We start from the raw sequence: 468 nt of genomic DNA, 5'->3' as shown, positions 1-468 counted from the left end.
GCAAACCGCGGTGATCGTATAGTGGTTAGTACTCTGCGTTGTGGCCACAGCAACCCCGGTTCGAATTCGGGTCACGGCATCCCTTTGCCGTTGAGCAATGGGGACGGCTGAACCCTTTTTTACACCTCATCCTTCAGCTGGATTTTGTGTTTGAAGCTTGGCCTGTGCTGATCACCACCAGACAAGAGAGCAGGCAGGCTGCAGCCAGGCGTAGTCGTGGCCGAGAGGTTAAGGCGATGGACTTGAAATCCATTGGGTTCTCCCCGCACAGATTCGAACCCTGCAGACTACGGTTGGAGTTTGCTGTACTGCACTCTGTGCAGATAATTGTGCCTTCTGAGGCCTTTGTACTTTTTTCTCTCTGCCAAAATTGCTTGTGGTTTTCATCCCATAACGCGCGTGTGGCAAATGAGTTTCTTCTGCGTGGCTTGTGGGAAAACTGCTGTTATATAAAACGTAAGAGGCATG

At 51.1% G+C, this 468-nt stretch overlaps 1 non-coding gene across 1 annotated transcript; it reads left to right on the top strand.

Annotated features, from left to right (window-relative positions):
• The first annotated feature begins 210 nt into the window (after positions 1-210).
• trnas-uga (transfer RNA serine (anticodon UGA)) lies at positions 211-292 on the top strand. Its single transcript has one exon. It is a non-coding gene; the product is annotated as a tRNA-Ser (tRNA).
• Positions 293-468: the final 176 nt, after the last annotated feature.

The sequence above is a fragment of the Sinocyclocheilus rhinocerous genome, unplaced genomic scaffold, assembly GCF_001515625.1.
Source record: "Sinocyclocheilus rhinocerous isolate Xijiao unplaced genomic scaffold, SAMN03320098_v1.1 scaffold27360, whole genome shotgun sequence".
Classification (NCBI taxonomy): domain Eukaryota; kingdom Metazoa; phylum Chordata; class Actinopteri; order Cypriniformes; family Cyprinidae; genus Sinocyclocheilus; species Sinocyclocheilus rhinocerous.
Note: the sequence above shows the minus strand (reverse complement) of the source record. Positions and strands in the feature narration are given on the sequence as shown.